At 42.5% G+C, this 19,700-nt stretch overlaps 1 long non-coding RNA gene across 1 annotated transcript in view; it reads right to left on the reverse strand.

Moving 5' to 3' along the window:
• LOC131280063 (uncharacterized) overlaps positions 1-19,700 on the reverse strand; it is a 218,501-nt gene that overhangs the window by 2,894 nt on the left and 195,907 nt on the right. The window contains exon 4 of the long non-coding RNA XR_011649798.1: positions 19,283-19,334. This is a non-coding gene — a long non-coding RNA (uncharacterized lncRNA). The remainder of the gene's footprint in view (positions 1-19,282; positions 19,335-19,700) is intronic.

A 19,700-nucleotide genomic window follows, 5' to 3' on the forward strand; every position in this document is an offset into this window, starting at 1 on the left:
AGATGTCGACGTCCTATCGTAACCTCTTCTACTCTCTCCATGCCCCCCACCTGCAGGGGACTACAAAAGGGTGAAAACTGTCCTGCTTTTACTGCTGAATATTAGTCACAGGCCTCCAACGGAGCTTCCTTCCAAAGAATCTAACAGAGGAAGACTCCATACTCTGTGCAGGGTGGACTGACTGAGGTCCGGCCTGTCAGAAGTCAGGAATGTTAGGGACAGTGAACTTCAATTCACAAATTCACCCTGCCGAGATCAAGGCCGGAGGCCTAGACCGAATTCTAGCACCTTCCCTGAATTACCTTTCAAGGCAGGTCTCTGACCTTGGTGGGAGTCAGGCAGAAATATTGTCCCCTAACCCTTTGCAGGACACAGGAGAGAGGCTTTGGGAATGGGGTGGCAATCCTGCCCAGGGGTCATTGTGATCAGGCAGGACATCCAGTCCCAGAATGGAAGGCCCGTTTTAAGAATTAAACCGGCCTCTTTAGAGTTAAAGAAACAACCAGTCCCTGGGAAAAAAAACTACTGTTAAGACTAGATGCCTTGTACTTTTGTGTTCTGTTTCCCACTTTCAGAAGAGTAATAGATGAAATGTAGGTGAATAATTTATATTAGGAAACATGATAAGGCAAGCCACAAGGAAAGGGAATAAAAGAGAAAGCATTCTTCTAGGAGAACAGCAGAGCATGAAAAGCAAGGCAGCTTTTGAAGCCATCTATGATTGTTAAAATATTGGATCTTGCCCTGGGCCCACACCATTCTTCCTGAAATTGTTCTCTTCAGCAAATTTTTTCTTTTCTGAATGGGAAGGGAAAAGCTATTTGTTGGTTAGATGGAAGGTGTTTTGCAAGGTATATAATCTGCACAACCTCAAATATAAGTATTCCTGTCTCCATTTTACCAAATAAATACTGAAGCTTAAGGAGGTCACCTGGCATGACCAATGTCATCTAGAAAAAAATGCGCAAGAATCAGAATGTGAACCCAGGTTTGTCTGGCTCCAAAACACATGCTTTTTATTCAACTCTTTGCTGCCTCCAGTCTAACTCAGAATGCCTGAATTGCTCTTCCCAGAAAAGCCCTTTGTATTTTCAGAAACAACCTCTAGCTCCCCACCTCTTCACTGCTCCTAGACTGATGTTCTGCAGTCCAAATAGTCTCAGTCCCATCATTGGTCCTCATGACATGGTTCCAAATCTTTGCATCTTTCATTCCTGAATATGCTCCAATTTGCCCAAATCCTCTTCAACATGTGAGGCCCAGAAGAGGACACAGATTTCCAGATCTGAACTGATGGGTAACCTAAGCAAAGCCTGCAGGGATTATCTCCCACTTTGATTTGGAATTGAAGCTGAGGGTAGCACAGCTTAGGATGGATTCATTAACTTTGCTGCAACCATGGCACATGGCTGGCTCATAATGAGAGTTCACTCAGCTAAAGCTCCCTGGAGCCTTGAAATGCTGGCCTCTGAGAAACCAGCTTTCCTTTCTCTACACATGGGCCATGTGTTGTTTTGAACCTCAATTCAGGACTTGCCTATTATTGATTTCAGTTCTGTTCAACAAACACCACCAAGCTAAGCACAAGTGCTGGTTGCTCAGGAGCCGAACTGCATAAGGCACTATTGATCTTCAGACTGTTGTTTTCCAGCCATAGCTCAGCTCCAAGCTGCTCTGGGCACCCCCACATCACCCCTCAGGAGAGCCAGGTACGCCCTGCACTCATTTCCCATCAGCTGCTGAGACCTTCCTCAAAAGCAGAGCCACACCTTGAAAATCACAGGCTTCTGGAGTGGTTTCTGAGTGACCATAGCTATGCCAAACAGAGTATTTTTGTTTGTGAGTGAACAGCTGCCAAGAACATTTCAGGAGATGATTTACTCCTTCTCTGAGGGTTGTTTACAACAGAGCTCTCTGTTCCCATCAGAGCCTGTGCCTCCCATGAAAAATCTGTCACAATTTGTGATCTAGAGGAGCCTGTTTGCCTGAAGGAAGAAACCGCATATATATTTTTTCCGCAGAGGATGTAATGCTATGTTCTCTTGCTTGTCTAGATATGCGAGATTTGCATGATCTGGAAATGGAGGTAGAGGTGAAGGGGGCTGTTAGCTGACCCAGGCCTAGACCCTGCCCATGTCAGAGCTTACCTGCAGCTTCAGGTGCTCTTTCATATTACCTATAGGCTCTGGCAAGCTGAGAGTGCCTAGGCCGAGTTATGAAACATTTAATCCCATAAGGTCAGGAGACTAGTATAATTCTGGCCCTTTCCGATTAGTCAACACAAGCTTGAGATTCAGCTAAAACGTCTTGAGGCTTGGATTAGTGTCATTTGTGGCCACAAAATATTGTGCCCAGCACCCTGTGCTGGAGTCAAAAGACCCATGTCTAGATTGCAACTCTACCACAACTGCCTCTGAGACCTTGGACAAGTCATTTAAACTTGCTGGACCTCAGTTTCCTCTACTGTTACAGTGAGAGGGTTAACATAGAGGCTCTCTGAAGGCTCCTCAGATTGCGCTATTATGTAATATACTGGGTTACAAGCCTGAAGATGAAGCCGAGTCCCACATTTATACCCCAGCTCTGCCATCTACCAGCTGTATGAATTTAGCAAGTTATTTAAGTTCTTTAAACCTCAGTTTCCTCTTCTGTAAATTGAAGCTAACTTGCCTCACAGGATTCTTAGGACTAATTGGGAACACAAAGTGCTTAGAAAGGCTCCTGATACATAGTAAATGCTCAATGAATGTTTTTTATTAATTTCCAAGCTGGGCCTGGCTGTAACCGTCAGTATTAAAATGAGCTTCTTCTGATACAGTCAATGAAATGGAGGCTTTGTGCTTCCAAATGTTCCTCTGAGAGAAGCTTCTGCAGTTTTATATCCCTCACAACAAGAGTGAGTGAGGGGTACCCACAGCCTCCAGAAGCCCCAGAATGAACACGGGACCTGGATTCAGAGACAGACTGGGGCTTGGTGGCCCCAGTAGTTCATCCAACTGTCTGAAATGGTTTCAAAAGCAGTCTCCAGACAGCTCTCTCCTCCACTGCCCCCTTCTCTGCACAGCCTACAGGCCAGGAGGTTCTCGGGATTTTAAAGGGATTCCTTCCAGGGTGCCTGTCAGTACCAGAGGGGCAGCTTCCCGGTACATGGCCCCTTCTTGCTTCCCGCTCCACTGGGCTCCCTATAGAAGTTAACTTTCCTCCACAAGGAAGGCAAACTGTTAGTGAAAGGTCTTTCTTCCCCTTGAAAAGTCCCATTGAGATCTTGGTGGGAAAGAGTGAAGAACTGCAATGCTTCTGGCATTGCTAACCAGTTGAATTTTTTTTTTGTACATTTGTGGGGGTTTTTTGGTTTTTTCCTCTGTTTTTTTTTTAAATGTTACATTCAAAAACTATAGGAGGTCCCTATATACTCCCCACCCGCCTCACCCCCCTCCTCCCACATCAACAACCTCTTTCACAATTGTAGGATATTCATTGAATTTGGTGAATACATTTTGGAGCGCTGCTGAACCACATGGATAATAGTTTACATTGTAGTTTACACTGTCCCCCAGTCCACCCAGTGGGCCGCAGTAGGACATACAATGTCCAACATCTGTCCCTGCAGTACCACCAGGACAGCTAATAGGGAGGTGAAGAAGGTCAACCACCACACCAGGGAGCCAAGAGTGCCTAAACTGCAAGCAGGAGAATTACATCCATCATCCATGTGGAATCCATGCCTGCTCTTGACATAACCATCCCAGGGTCCACAGGATGGAGGAAGAAAGTATGGATTAGAGTGGACTTACTGATATTCTACTATGGAACTATTGTGATTAGTAATGGAAGAAACTGTAGCATTGATGTGGAGAAAGTGGCAACAATAGCTGCTGAGGGTAGGGAGTGGGAAAAAGAGATATGATGTGGGGGCATTTTTAGGACCAGCTGAATTTTGAACGATAGGGAAGATGTTGAAATTCCTCATAGCGTTTTTCCTGAGGCTCAGCACTGTCCATTGGGGTAGTTCCAGGACAAGGATTAGAAAGCTTAAGGGCACAGCTTCTTTGCTTATGCTAATTACTGTGTGCCTAAAATAGGCTTGAGGAGGGCACATAAATGCACTGTTTCTTTCTGCATCTGGGATCTCAACCTTTTAAGAGAGTAGAAAAAAGTTGTAACTTTATTACTGAAAAGGCTGTAATAGATATGTATGACTGAAGTATGTAGAAATACAGAGCTCCTAGTTCTGAAGCTCATAACTAAATGGAATTACTACCCCAGTCAGAGGCAGGCCATCCTGGACAACCACAGATCCCCCACATTGGGGTCTGCCCCTGGAAAACTTACGGCATGGTGCAACAGAGCGGAATTCACACTTCGGGCAGGCAGCTGAGCCCTAGGAGAAAAGGGTGAGACCTGTGCACACCTCTTTCCTCTTTTCTTGTCCCAAACATAGAAGTCAAGAAAGAAGCCAAGAGCTTTATACTAACTTTGTCCTCTACATGGACGGTAACATCAGAAGTGAGGAAAAATATTCCCCTCAACACCCTTCTACCTACTGTGCCAAATCCTACCCATCCTTCCACACTCAGCTCCTGGGCCGCCTCCGATGACTTGTCAACAAGTCAACAGTTTGTACTTCACTGGTGTGTAAGATCTTCAAGGTCTCCTCCATCTATGCTCAAAGGGTAGGTGATTTGACTCCACCATTTACTAATCATGTGACTTTGTTCAAGCTATTGAACTAATAGCTGTATGCCTCAACTTCCTTTTCTGTAAAACAGTTTAATAATAGTACATACCTCCTAGGATGTGAAGATTATTTGAAATGATTTTCAAAACAGTGCCAGGTCTGTAGTTAGCCATGGTGATGATTACAATGACAATGATAATGATGATCTGTGTTGCTAATACTTAGCAAAGACCCATTTATGGACTAGATGAAATGGAACAAAAGGAATGCCCAGCCCTTTTTCCCCACAACAGCAGCTTGCCTCCCACAGGTGCTCTGGCAGCTGTCGGCACCCCTCCCTGAGGGCAGGCTCTGCTTTGCCAGGGCCCCAGGTCTTAGGAGGACTCACACGTCCCAGGGACTAGACCTCCACAGCATATAAAGATGAGGACATCCGAAGGATACTACACAAGGAGCTGCTCCTTGATAAAGACTCCACTGGACCAGAATATGAACTCAAACAAAGAAACGGGAGGTGAGGGCCTCGCAATCCCTGTGACCTATTAGTGCCGAAGCTGGCCAAGACAGCCGCTCAAACACTTGTCCCTCAGGTCCCAAAGTCTGTTCCCACAACAGGAAAGCCAATAACCTGGGAACCAAAGTTGAAAGCGAGGCATGGCCGAGCCCAAGGTCCAGCCCCAAACCAGACCTGGACCTAGCCCAGGCCTGGGGCTTCTCAAGCCGGGGCAGCATTAAACTCTCTCCTGGAAGCTCAGGCAGGCTCCTAGGCTGAGGGTGGAGTAAATTCATCAGAGCCCCACAAGCCCAGAATCACCAGGTGATTAAACTTGCCTTTTATTGTGGCCCTGAGGTTATAAACAAGCAGGTCTGATATATGGGTCATTCCTAAGACTCCTGCTTCATTGGTTTTAAGGGCCCCTTGGTGGTTAAGAACTTTGAAGCTGCTAACTCCATGGTATATTAAAGTGGAATGAATTCTCCTCAATGGTCCTCAGGCGAGAAGCAGTGCTTGGGAAATTCTTCTTGGCTTCAGCTTGCAGGACCCAAGACTGACCCCTGGTGGCCTCTAAGATCAGCTGAAGCCCAGCCTTTCTCATGTCCCTGTCCATCCTTGAGAATCTGACTCACTTTCTCTTCCTGCCTGTCTGTCTGTCTGTCTTGTTTGATCTTCTTTCTCTTTGTCTCCATCCCAACTCCCACTTCCTGTCTGTGCATCTCCCTCTATTGTTGTGTGTCTGCATTTCCCTCTCTCCCCAGGAGACTTCCAATCTCTTAAAAATGTAGATGGAATAGGAACAGGATATTAGAATGAGGTTCTCCCTGCCTTAGTATCCCCTGAGGCACCACTATGTGAGTGATAAAATAGGAAGATACCAGATACCAAACTCTGGGTAAAATAGACCTCCCCAAACATGTAAAGTTATTCCTGCAGCACCAAGAACTTGTTCTACAACCTTGTAGAGCCCCTTAGTCAGGGTCAAAAGGAGGTTGTCCTCACCGACCTTCAGCTCCATTTCCACCCCAGGTCCTGTATTCCTTGTGCTCTGTTGATGCTGATCTGCTCATCCTATCCACCCCCTCTGCCCAAGCAGGCCAGAGGCTTTCATGGCTGCAGTCCTTCATTTATGCTGTCCTCTCTTCCTGGAATGCCTTTCCGTAACTCCCCTCTTGCAATCATAATTCTCTTTATCCTTGAAGGCCAAGCTCAAATGCCTCTCCTTCCAAAAACCTCCCTGGTTCCCCGTTTGAGAATAATTGCACCCATCTCTGGTCTCCCAAGTGGGCTTGTACCATAGCTCTCAGTTCCTCCCACCCTTATCAGAGACTGTGTGTGCATGTCTGTATCCCCCACTAACCTCTGAGGCCTTTAGGTCATGGGCTATATGTGGGTGCCTCGCAGAATGTGTAGCATCAATGTGTGGTGAATAAGTTAATGGGTAGATCCTGTTGACAGCAGTGCCTAGGAGATTTTCTCTGCTCTGAGCATCAAAGAAAAGACAGACTTGAGTTACTGAGTCCCCAGGGGGTGGAAGTGGGGTTGATGGGAAAGCTCCAAAGCCAGCTCTCAGAGCAAAGAGGAGCAGAATATCCCAGGCTCAGAGCCACTCTCCTGCCTTTACCCTCTGCACAGACATCAGAGTCCCTGTCCTGGCACGTGGCTGGACAGCCATCACTGCATTGATGCTGCGCTGCCTGCCTTACAGCCTATACAGACACAGACCGTGTCTATACAGCCTGTGCCTTCAGGGTCAGTGTCTGCAACCTGCACTGAAAAATCAAGACTGCATAGCAGGGTTTCATGACTCCTGTCTGTAAAGTCCATGCCTCTACAAGCCATGTCTCTTCAGCCTTTGTCTCTACAATGTTTCTATTCAGCCCAAGTCCATGAAGCTTCCCTCATATAATTCCATCCTGTGCAGCCCACATTTACGCAGTAGATGGATGCCCAAAAGGAGTAGTTTTGTTTGCGATCCATTTTGAAGGGAACACCTTTCTGCTCAATGTAGGCACTGGTTTGGTGATTGCAAAAGCCATGTGGATTTTTCCCTCCTTAAATTATTCCTTTATCATAGGACTTTAGAAAGACAAGAAAAGGATTAAATGAGAAGAGCTAAAAACTTACTGAGAAAGAATACGAAAAAGAGATGCTGTTAGGTTTTCAAGGTAATCAGATTCACTGTATTTTACTTACAAAATAAAATTTTTAATGAGGCTTATCTCTAGCTATGTTTCTTATTTTTAAAGAGTCTGTACTGTCCTTTTATACTAATTGAGTTAATTAGCACTCTATGAATGAAGTCTATCATTAAGAAGTATCTTAGTTTGCCAGGCTGCTATGACACAGTAGTTGGCTTAAACTATAAGAATGTATTGGCTCACGGTTTCAGAGGCCAGAAGTCCAAAATCAATGCATTAGCAAGGCAACGCTTCCTCCCCCAAAGAAAGGACTGCTTGCTGCCATCCTTGGGATCCCTCGGCTTGCCCCTCTCTTTCCCATCACATGGTGGTCTCTCTCTCCTTGTATCTACTCTTTGATTTCTGCTGACTTCTGGCTTCCTGTTCCTGCCCATGACTTTTGCCTGACTTCTGGCTTCCAGTTTCTTCTCTTTATAAGGTTTCCAGAGATATGGATGAAGACCCACCCTGATTCAGCTGACCACAACTTAACTAAATAACATCTTCAGAAGGTCTTATTTACAAATAAATTCACTTCCACAGGGGCATGGAGGAAGATTAAGAACATGTGCTTTGAGGGGGCACATAATTCAAACTACGAGTTTTTCATCCCAAAGTTAAGATTAGTTAAGGTGAGTAAGATCAGCCTTCTGTAGAAAATACAACTTCAAGCAAAAAAATATGCACACACCCAGTTTCTACAAAAATCCATCTAATAAATACATTTTTTATAACAAAATTTCAGTCTCAAGCTTAAAAATCCTTGCAACTTAAAAATAAAAACTTTCAATATTATGGGAAAGCTCTCTGCATATCTTAAGCAGACTTATAAACTCAACTTTATGATGACAAGGCATAGAGTAAGCCATAGATTTAATTTAAATTTTAGGGTACAGAGTATATAAATTGATGCTAAGAAGTTAGTCATCTAACCCAGTGTTTCCCAGTGCTGCTGGCATCTGGAGTAAGAACCTTCTCATTTGTGAGGCTATCCTCGGCCTTGCTGGACATTGAGGACTCTTGACCCCATCCCCTAAATATTAGTGGCACCCCCCAGTCCATGTGACAACCAAAAACACACCCACATATTTTCAAACACTCCTCAAAGGGGTGGTACTGACACCAACTGAGTATCATTGGCTTAAACCCCTGTTTCTCAATCTTTGTTTCATTATCATTGCCCCAAGGAAACTTTCTTAGACACCTTTTTGCCTAATAGCCCCATCCTAAGAATTCTAATACCAGATATGCTACACATAGATACAGAGATAGAGAGCTGATGCTGATGATACCGATGAGATAGAGATGATAGATGGGAAGAATGATAGAAAGGGAGAGATGATAGAGTGGAGGGAGATGATAGAGAGAGGAGGGACAGGTGATAGAGGGTGAAGAAATGATAGACAAAGAGAGATGATACAGAAAGTGGGATAGACGATAGAAGAGAGGGAGGAAAGAGAGTAGACAGAGTAGACAGAGAGGGGCGAGAGAGGGGAGAGGTAGAGAGAAAGAAAGCAAGGAGAAAGTGGGGAGTGGGGGAAGAGAGGGGAGAGAGGGGAGAGAGGTAGGGTGAGGGGGAGAGTGAGTGAAGGGGAGATGATGGTGGGATGATAAGAAAGAGATGAGAGAGAGAAAAGAGAGAACAAAGAGCGTAGAGAGGGGAGGAGACAGAAAACAAGAGAGTGGGGAGGGGGAGGGCTCCAGGGAGAGGGGGGGGTTGGAGCACAGGAGAGGATAGCTCAGGAGAGAGGAGAGAGGAGACAGAGGGAGCGGGGAAGAGGAGATAGAAAGAGAGAGAGAAAGATGGGATGGGAGAGAGAGTTGCTGCTCTCTTTGGAGAAGGGATTTTTCTAAGATTTTTTTCAGGACCCCCTCCCCCCACCCCAGAACCAATTTTCACCCCTAGTTAATAAAGTTGCTCTAGCTGAGGAATACTGCTTTAAATAAAGGCCAATTGCTTACCCAGGCCTATACATCCTTTAAGCGGCTCTTTAAAGTTCCTCTCAAGTTTTCTGCTAAAAACCTATGGGCTATGGCTTTAAATTTAAATTTTTTAAAGAAATTCTTATTGAGATCACTGTAGATTCACATGCAGCAGTAAGAAATAATACAGAGAGATACTTTGAATAGTTTTCCCAGTTTCCCCCAATGGTAACATTTTGCAGAACTATAGTACAATATCATAACTAGGATATTGACAGTGATTCAGTCCACCCATTTTGTTCAGATTTCCCCAGTTTTCCTTGTACTGTGTGTGTGTATTGAAGTTCCCACAACCACAGTCAAGACACCGAGCACTTCCATCCCCAAGAGAATCTCTCCTTCGCCCTTTTCTAACCACACATACTTCCCTCTACTGCCTCCTCTTTCTCTCCCACCCTTCCCTGGGCGCCCAGCCTTAAACCCTGGCCACCGTGAACCCAACCTCCATTTCCAAAATTTTTCATTTCAAAAATGTTATAAATATGGAAACTTTACATTATATCACCTTTGGGATTGGCTTTTTATCACTCAGCCTAAATTCTTGCAGATTCATTCAAGTTGCTGCATGTATCACTAGTTTGCTCTTTTATTAATTGCTAGATAGTATTCCATGGTATGAATGTACCACCATTTTTTAACCACTACTTGTTGAAAGACATCTGGGCTGATTCCAGATTTTGACTAAAATAAATCTGCTATAAACATTCAATTATAATCACAACTTTTTGACTCAACCTAAATTCTTTTCTCTGGCATAAATGCTCAAGAATGTGATTGCTAGGCTGTATGGTAGTTCCATGTATGTGTTGTTTTCGTTTTAAGAGTCAAACTGTTTTCCAGAGTGGCTGAACCATTTTACATTCTCTCCAGCTATGAATGAATGATCTAGTTTTTCCATATCTTTGCCTGCATTTGGTATTGGCACTATTGTTTTTGTAGCCATTTTGATGGATGTGCAATGATATAGCATTGTGATTTTAATTTGCACTTCTCTAATGGCTAATGATGTTGAACATCTTTTCATGTGCTTATTTGCCACCTGTATCTCCTCTTCGGTGAAGAGGTATCTGTTCATATCTTTTGCCCATATTCTAACTGGATCATTTGTTTTTTTAATTGTTGAGTTTTGAGAGTTCTGTATATACTCTAGATACTAGTCCTTTGTCAGATATGTGGTTTGCAAATTATTTCTCCTAGTTTGCAGCTTGTCTTTTCATCCTCTTCACATGGATTTTGACAAAGCAATTATTTTTTTAAAAATTGATGTGGTCCAATTTATCAGTTTTTGAATTGTGCTTTTGGTGCCAAGTCTAAGAACTCTTTGCCTAGCCTTTGGACCCAAAGATTTTCTCCTATATTTTTTCTAGAAGCTTTCTAGTTTTATGTTTTATATTTAAGTTTGTAATATACTTTGACTTAAATTTTGCATAAAATGTGAGACAGGTCAAGGTTCATTGCTTTGCCTTTGCATGTCCAATTGTTTTAGCATGATTTGTTGAAATGGCTACTTAACTTTAAATCTAGGTTAAATCAAAGATGGCTCTGGAGTTCAGTGCCGTGTCAGTTGGCCCTACTTTGGAGTTTGTGTTCCTGAGTGTGATGGAGTTGGACTCAGATGTGACCTTTCTACACGTGCCTCATCTGTTACTTTTACTGGACCTGTGGTTGGCGCTGGGGTTGGTGGATACTCAGGAGACCTGAATCTCTGGACTGTCCATATGACAGCCAGGCCCTGAGCCTCAGCAGACTTGTAACTCCTACCTTCTGCTTTATTGAACTTACCCAGCCAGCTAACAGGGAGGTGAAGAAGGTCAACCACCACACCAGGGAGCCAAGAGTGCCTGCAACTGCAAGCAGGATAATTGCATCCAGCATCCATGTGGAATCTAAGCCCTCTCTTGATATAGAGGGGGAGTGGACATAACCATTCTGGGGTGCACAGGATGGAGGAAGAGAGTATGGATTAGAGTGGACTTACTGATATTCTACTATGGAACTACAGTGATTAGTAATGGAAGAAATTGTAGCATTGATGTGGAGAAAGTGGCACAGTAGCTGCTGAGGGCAGGGAGAGGGAAGAAGAGATATGATGTGGGGGCATTTTCAGGACTTGGAGTTGTCCTGGGTGGTACTGCAGGGACACATGTATGCCCTACCATGGCCCACTGGGTGGACAGGGGGACAGTGTAAACTACAATGTAAACCACTATCCATGTGGTGCAGCAGTACTCCAAAATGTATTCACGAAATGCAATGAATGTACCACACTGATGAAAGAGGTTGTCGATGTGGGAGGAGTGGGGTGAGGGGGGTGGGAAGTATATGGAGACCTCATTTTTTTTTAATGTAACATTTTTAAAAAATAAAGAAGAAAAACAAAGACATTTGATATCTGTAACCATTGCACACACACAGGAAAAAATGACATAGAGTTCATGAAAAATCAACACAAACATACATATTTACAGATAATTACAAACCTTCTAAAATAGTAGTGTTAAACCTATTTTCAGGAAAAAAAATCTATCTCATTTAAAGGTCTAATATCCCTAATACATAAGAAACTCTAAAAAATTGAGGAAATAAGGCCCAAATACTTAAAGAAAATTGAGCAAAAATCATGAACACACAATTCACCAAAAATAGTACAAAATGGTCCTTAAAACTATGCAAAGTTGTTCAACTCATAATAAAAATACACCAAATTAGCAAAAAATATTTTTTTAATTTTTAAAGAAGCTTTAGATTATATAAATGTTACATCAAATATATAGGGGACTCCCATATACCCTAACTTCTCCCTTCCCACACTTTCCACTATTAACAACATCTTTCAACAGTGTGCTCCATTTGTTACAATTGATGAATACATACTGAAGCACTGCCACTAACCATGGACTACCGTTTACATTATAGTTTACACTTTGTCCCACACAATTTTATGTTTTGACAAAATGTGTAATGGTCTGTATCCATCATTAGCAAAAATTTTTAAACTTGGCAACATGCTGTGTTGGCAAGATAAGGGAGAAATATGCACTCTCATACATTGCTGGTAGAAGTGCAAAATGGTGCAGCATAATGGAGCAGAATTTGGCAGTATTTAACATGACTATATATGCATTTACATTTTTGCTCCAGAAATTCCATTTCTAGGAATTTATTCTGAAAATATACCTGCAACATATAAATTTAAATATGCACAAGTTTACTCATTGAAGTATTATTTGTAATTGCAAAATATTGAAAACTTTAAGTATTCATATATGAGATGTGTTGAATAAACTATATCTACAAATTGGAGTACTATACAGTCATTTAAAAAAAGAATGAGGATAGACTCTATGAAGTGAAAATGGAATAAGTTCAAGACATAATTTGAAGTGAAAAAACAGAATGCAAAAAGAACATGTATGGTATCCTACCTTCCATGCAGGAAAAAAAAATAAGAGAATTACATGGATTTGATGAACTAATTGCAAAAGGAAATTGAGAAAAAGAAAACTTTTTTAATTTCTAAAAACTAATGAAAATGTTTATCTAAGAAGTGGGTAGGAACAGGGGATAGAGGAGTTCTACTTCAATGAGGGAACATTTTTAATTTGGACTTCGGAATTGTGTTAATGTTATCAATTATTTTTAAAAATCAAAATCAAATCAGTAATGATGGCAGTTTAAAAACTCTAAAATGGAATACAGACAGAAAAAAATGAAACTACCTATAATTTGAAGGAATAACCTAACTGTAGTGAAGGAAAAAACAAGAGAAGTAACTCAAGTGTGAACATTGTACTTTGACTAAATACACTCAATTTAAGTACAAAAAGAGCTGTAAATAAATAAGTCTACTTATAGACTGTTTTTTGAAGTGATATGGGTTGGCAATTCTGAAATTATTTTCTGTGCAATTTAGGATTGAGCAAATGAATGAATAGATTGAGCTATGTAGGTAGTTGCTATTACAAATATGAAATGGGAGAAACTTACGATGAACCCTGCTGTGTAGGACTGGAATTAGAGATCAGATGGATGGATGAATGGATAGATAGACAGACAGACAGACAGACAGACAGATAGATAGATAGATAGATAGATAGACAGGTGTGTTTGTATGTATGTATGTGTGTGTGTTTTCTAGATCTGTATACTGAAAGGGCCTAAATAAGCCAGTAACAATGAGCATACCCAGTGCCCAGATCTTCAAAATTTTATTCTTATAATAATATAAGGAACCAAGATTCCTTGGAGAAATGGTTGGTTGAGGCAAGATGGGACTGAGATATTTTGTTACAAATCAGAAAAACTAAATAATATCACACCAGTCCCGCCTTAATGCAAAAATTGCAAAGTTTTCAGAAAACCCCAGAGACACATTTCCTCAGGGACTGACTGTTTCTTGCAAGTTGACATATTTGGATGATACTGGAAGAACTCTCAAACCCACCCACTGGGAGAAGGACTACAGAAAGCCAGGCCATGCTACGGAATTAGGAATGAGAGAAGATATTTATGATCAGACTTTTACAGGGCCCAACCTTACCATGTTTACAGGAGAAATTAGGAAGAAAGTTATAAATTCTGGACCTAGAGAATGGTATGGCACTCTGGTAGCCCTTTTTTGACTGATGTGAGTGATTTAGACAGAAACAAAGAACCAGTAAGAAAGATAATGAAAGGACAAAAGATAAAAGACATGAAAGGAGAGCAGCTCTCTTGGGGGTCTACACCCATGACTAAGGGTCCTGTTAAAGTAACTTGTAAGCAAATGTGGGCTGATCTTTTGAAAGCAGGAGTTGTTCAGGAGGGCACAGATAAAAAATCAAATATTGTGTTAGGTGGTTTATGGAAAGCATTAAAACCTGAGAAATTTACCAAAATTCCTGTTTGATGATGAGGTTACTGTAATACCAACCGCTGCCCAAGAAAAGGACCTGGTCCTGTGGACTTCCACCAAACCCTTCTTTTAATGGGAAAGCCGGTGCCTACAGGTGTGAGCCCTACAAGATGACTGGAGGCCACATGTGGAGAGCTTACTATATACTGGACACCCTGAAGCAAACTAAAAACCTGGGCATTAGTAGATAAATGAGTTGATGCACCCTAATTTATGGCAATCCTGAAAAACATCAAGGGCAATGGGTCATGGTAGATGGCTACAGCAACTCTGCTGTAAAAGTAAGACTGATCCTATTCTCAGGGTGGGCAACTACCCTTCCTGCAGGGTATATGTAGCATATATATCTCCCCAACAAGAAAACATCCTCTGGGTTGATGTTTTGATGGGCCACACTTTGCATACCTCTGTTGGAAAGTTCTTCCTATGGGTGCCAAGAATCAAAGCAGCTTTACCAGGCTGGACTAAGTGGAAACTGGTCATTCTCCTTCCACTCTCATGCACTGTGCATGTAAAACAACACCACTTGCCAGGCAAACATCAGGAAATAACTGACAACAGTCAAAGAATTGGCTAGAGTACAAATTATATAACCAACCCAAACTCTTATCAATAGCCCCATGTGGTCAATGAACAGTTAGATGGTACTTGGAGAATGACAGTGGACTACCAAGAATTAAATAAAATTCTTCCTTCGATAACATGCAGCAGATCCCAATTTAGCTGAATTACTTGACCAGCTAACCACTAAATTAGGAAATGTTCATGCAGTATTGGATCTTGCAAATGCTTTCTTCAGCATTCCTTTAGACTCACAGTCCCAAGATCAATTTGCTGGCACATGGGGTGGTCAATAATGGACTTTCACCATTTTACTCCAAGGATATTTATATAGTCCCACCATCTGCCATCTGATGGTGGCCCAGGATCTTTCAACAATTGTCTTGTCATCAACTGTTACTTATTTCTTTACGTTGATGGTGTTATGTTAAGCTCTGAATCTTTTCCAGCTTAGAAACAGCTTTGGCTATCGTGTTTGATGGGTTAAAAGCTAGAGGATGGGAAGTCAATCCCAACAAGATTTAAATGCCTGGGCTAGCAGTAAAATTCTTGAGCATCACCCAGTTGGGTAAGACCCATAACATTCCAGATAAAGTAGTAGAAAAAATTTTACAACACCCTGTTCCTACCATGGTTAAACGGCAACAAGCTTTCATAGGACTCCTAGGTTACTGGAACATATTTATGCCATATTTAGCCCAAGTCCTCAGACCCTTACACATTCTCACAAAACAAGGAAAAACTTCAGACTGGGGAGATAAAGAACCAAAGGCATTTGTGCAAGCTCAGTTCTTTGTCTCCCAGGCTCAAGCCCTTTATTCTCCCCTGCCCCAACACTTAGAAGTAACTAGAAGTACTGAAGGTGTGAGTTGGGGTCTATGGCAAAAATAACCATCACGCAGAATGCCCATAGGATTTTGGTCACCGACATGAAAGGGAGCAGAGGCTAAGTACACCGTTATGGAACAACAACTGCTGGCTTTTATATAAAGCCCTTCAACAAGCTGAGTCTATCACAGGGCTTCACACTGTAACTGTAAAAATATCTTATCCCATCAAAGGTTGGATTGAAGTGTTACTCACTAAGCCCCAGTCATGAGTAGCCCAGTTGCAGACTTTGAAAAATGGCAGGCTAATCTGCAGCAGAGGGGAGTAATATCAACTAGCCCTTTTATTCAGGTCTTACAAAAAGTCCTCAGCCCTATATTATTCAAGGAACCAGACATTCCCCACAGATAGAGGCCCCTGCCTCCATCCTACCCACAGCACATGAGGGAAAACCTCCAATTCCTGAAAATGCTTGTTACATTAATGGCTCCAGTAAAGGAAATACTCAAAATTGGGTGACTATAGCCATACAGATGCAAAGTGATAGCACCTGGATGGATTCCAGTTTAGGACAGAGTAGCCAATGGCCTGAATAAAGGGCTGTATGGATGGTAATTATTAGAGAAATATTCCTGTCACCCTCTGCACTGATTGCTGGGCCATATCTCGGGGCCTTACCTTATGGATAAATCAATGGCATCAAAATGACTGGCAAGTGATGGGATACCCATTATAGGGTGCTACCCTATGGCAAGAGATTTACAACTGTCTCCAAGCCCCAGAGGTATCTCTGACAATTTATCACGTTCCTGCACATCAAAAACCTCCCCACCTGAGAACCAAGAGATAAATGTTTTAGCTAAAATCTGCCTGATCTGCCCTACACCCGGTAAAGCTGTAGCCCTATGGCTACACAAAAAGAGTGGCCAAGAGGAGCTGCTATGCGGTGGAACAAGGCTAAGCTATTAGGCATTCCCATTAAATATTCTGACTGGGTTTATACCATACAAGATTGTGAGATGTGTTCTCTGCTTCAGCCACAAACAGTGCCTTACAGCAGTGGGCATGTACACAGAGACAACATACCCTTATGGGATTGGCAAATAGATTATAAAGGACCCTTAGCCCATCAATACTGATACATGCTATGCATTAATCTGTGTGAATACTAACACAGGCATTCTACAAGCCTTTCTGGTAAAACAGGCTATCCAACAAAACACCTTCAAAGGGATAAAATGGCTTAATAGTCTGTACAGAATACCCCATCGCATAGATAGGGCATTTTACTGGGTATGATGTACAACAATGGGCTAAATAAAAAGATATTGATTGGAGTTTTCGCCTACCCTATAACCCCACAGAGGTAGGACTGATAGAGAGGAAAAATGGCTTGTTAAAGTAATAAGGGGAAACGGACTTGGCCCAGTGGTTAGGGCGTCCATCTACCACATGGGATCCGCAGTTCAAACCCCCGGCCTCCTTGACCCTTGTGCAGCTGGCCCATGCGCAGTGCTGCTGCGCGCAAGGAGTGCCCTGCCACGCAGGGGTGTCCCCCGCGTAGGGGAGCCCCACGCGCAAGGAGTGCACCCGTAAGGAGAGTCACCCAGCGCGAAAGAAAGTGCAGCCTGCCCAGGAATGGCACCGCCCACACTTCCCATGCCGCTGACGACAACAGAAGCAGACAAAGAAACAAGATGCAGCAAATAGACACAGAGAACAGACAACCAGGGGGGGGGGGGAATTAAATAAATAAATAAATCTTTAAAAAATAATAATAATAATAAAGTAATAAGGAAGCTCACTAAAAACCACAATGGACCTCAGAGTTAACTGACTCTCTCATGCATTTAAACCAAGCCCCCAACCACTGCACACTGAGTTATTGGCGTGGCCATTTAGTATGGCATCTAAAACAATAAAGGTACCTGCTACCTCACCTGGCCATGCCCCAGAAGTGGACGGAAACACTGCTGAAGACTCCTATGGCTTTACCAACTGGGGTCTCTTTAGCCCAGTGGATATTACCTTTAGGCTGGCTCTGTTTCTTAGTGCTGGAAGGTGCTATGCAACAGGCTGGTGGAACACTGGAGGCAACCTTCCTGTTCTCACAAGGACTGACAGTACTACAATATGTCAATTGCATGAAAGGCATACCAACAGAGACAATAATTGCCAGACTGATGTGGGTAGAACATAAAGAAACACAATTGGCATTACAGCCTGCTCCTGTGGAGGGTCAACAAGTGTGGTGTTATAAGCCTGGAACTTGTCAACTCTCAGCAAATGTCCTAGGACCTGTGGGAGAAAGTTCCACTGTTATTTTATTCACTGCAGAAGACCTCTCCTTCAAACATTTGTGCTTGTGCCAGATATATATAACTTCATCTAACATCTTCCTTGACTGGGCTGCCACTGTGGCAACAACCCACAATCAGTTGGACTGTTGGGTATGTGGATACATGCCAGCATCTGGAAGCTCCCAGTCTCCCCTGGAATATTCTCCCCTTACTTTGATGAATTAGAGTAATTGGCTAAAGACTGCAAATAAGAGCTGCCCTTCTAGGTGGTAACTCCTAGAACCTACTGATACTTATAATTATTCTGTCTCTGTTCATTATTTGTCTGTCCTATTGTTTGTATTGTATCTGTGGTCTTATATCATAGAAGCACCATTTATAAACCCCCTGTTCCACACTCAAGGCTTTAACATGGGAAAGGGTGGCAGAAAGATTTTAAGAGGTGTGGGTCAAGGTGGATTGTGACATAGATGACTTTGCCTATTCTCCCTCGACCCTTCAAGTTCTTTGCCCCTCCAGTAGCAGCAACACTCCATTTCTTAATAGTTAAATGGAAAGCGTCAGGAAATGATCATTTGCTAACTCGTGACTGATCAGTAAGCCTTGTACTGTAAATGCTTGACCTCTTCTCCAAAAAACTTGTAAGAATATCTGTTCCTTTGAATATATTCATATCAATATATGTTCCACATAGTTACTGTAAATATGTAACATCTGCCCTATGAGAAATATTGTAAAGGTTATCTGTCAGAATACTGCATTCTTTAGAAGTCCTGCTGCCTATCAAGTGCTTTCCCCAACTGCACATAAGCATGCACTATAAAGACACTTCTCATTTGCACTGAGATGTGAATGATCAAGCTCAGAACTGTCATCTCTCCTCCTGCCACTGAGGATGAGAACCTCACAAAAGTTCCCTAATAAACACTCATTTACTCACCAGCTGGACTTGTCCAAGTTGTTCTTTTGTCTGACATATCTCTTTCAGTTCAGGAGGAAACTGTCGTTTTACACAGCTTCTTGCTATACTCAGAACAATAATCAAACCTACAAAGTGCCCTTTGCCATATAAGGTAACATTCACAGGTTCTGGAGATTAAGACATAGATATTTTTGAGGGCCATATTCAGCCTACCACAGATACCTATATTTACTAATGCCCAACAGCTTTCCCCTATTATGCAAATGCTCTAACCTTTATGATTATTTACTGTCTTTCACTAAATTGTTCCCTGTAAGTATACTAATTTGGGTCCACAGCTGTTCATTTCCAACATTGAATTACTTACTTTTGCTGCTCTGATCTATCATGTCCCCTCCATGGGGGTGAAGTTACAGAGCTTACATCTGCACAGCTCTTACCTACACAACCCCTTTCTCAAGTGAATTTATGGATTTCCTGGGTTGGAAGTCCCTGAAAGAAACAGAAAAAGGAATGAGCAAAAGATCCTCAGGATTGAGCAACATCATCAAGATGGTGGCCTAAGATATCCCGAGGAATATTTCCCCTTAGAAACAGCTAAATTAAAGGGCAGATTCAACTTGCTTGGAACTCTGGCAGACAATAGAGACTAGAGAAAGATTCCACAAATGCTAAATTGAAAAAAAAAAAAAAGATGTAAGATAAAATGGTTTAAGAGGCACGGAGCAGCAGCACTCTAGCCCAGGCACCCCTTGACATGGTCTCTGACAACAGAACCACCCACAGCAGGAACTTAGAGTCCCAGGTATGTTCAGGCAAGGGTACCCAAGGCCACATAGTATCAAGGTGTGGTTCTAG

This window comes from Dasypus novemcinctus, chromosome 10 (genome assembly GCF_030445035.2).
Source record: "Dasypus novemcinctus isolate mDasNov1 chromosome 10, mDasNov1.1.hap2, whole genome shotgun sequence".
Taxonomy (NCBI): Eukaryota; Metazoa; Chordata; class Mammalia; order Cingulata; family Dasypodidae; genus Dasypus; species Dasypus novemcinctus.